This window comes from Asparagus officinalis, chromosome 1 (assembly GCF_001876935.1).
Source record: "Asparagus officinalis chromosome 1, Aspof.V1, whole genome shotgun sequence".
NCBI classification, from domain to species: domain Eukaryota; kingdom Viridiplantae; phylum Streptophyta; class Magnoliopsida; order Asparagales; family Asparagaceae; genus Asparagus; species Asparagus officinalis.
In genome coordinates this window covers 96,118,778-96,119,567 of record NC_033794.1, presented here as the reverse complement: position 1 = coordinate 96,119,567, position 790 = coordinate 96,118,778, and the positions used below count along the sequence as shown (strand labels likewise).

Sequence of the window (790 nt, the reverse complement as noted above, 5' to 3'; positions counted from 1 at the left end):
CTGACCCCGCACCCGCATCCTTTTCCACGCAAAATAGGTCCTAACTGAATAAGAGGTAAAATATATCCTACAAAATACTCCAGTTCTATTTTTCAGTTAAAACCCCCTCCCTCCCTCCCAACCTAATTTTACCTACAACATGAAAATGAGAAACGACAGGATTGGAACTCACGATGCAGATTCAAATATGAAAACTAATTGAAAAGCAGAATGAAATAGTTTATAAATTCATTCATAAACTTGGAAATATGAAAAGAGATGGATACATAAAAGGCAAATATAATATGATAATATAAAATAACAAATATATGAACATTTGTGGAAAGCTCGGATCTCTTGGAATACATCATCATGCGCATAGGCAATCGTACAGTTCTTTATGTTAGTTTTCTTTCACCAAAACATGAATAATCATAAAAGAAAGATCAAATTTTAAATAAGCCCTACAAGATATGTCCACAGGAATGCTCTGTTATATAAAAATTCTATCAAGTCAAGGATTAAACATAGGTATCATCTACATGGGAAGAATCATGAGAGAACCCCACAATTAGCATGCTCGGGAGGAGAAATTTCAGGAAGGATGATTTCATGGAAAGCTCCTCCCTCAAGAGCATGTCATGAACCCTGTCACTCAAAGTCAAAAGAAAAACAACTGTTTATTGCTGAGTATGTACTTAATACATCTATTACAGATGATAAAATTTTCTACAATGCATGTGTACCAAAATACCAGAGTATCTGACTATCCTATACAGATTAGTTTGCTCTGTTGTACATCTCCTCCATT

General features: G+C 34.4%; 1 protein-coding gene across 2 annotated transcripts in view; it reads right to left on the bottom strand.

The window, feature by feature from the left end:
- LOC109828648 (diacylglycerol O-acyltransferase 1) overlaps positions 1-790 on the bottom strand; it is a 25,237-nt gene that overhangs the window by 10,251 nt on the left and 14,196 nt on the right. The window lies entirely within an intron of this gene.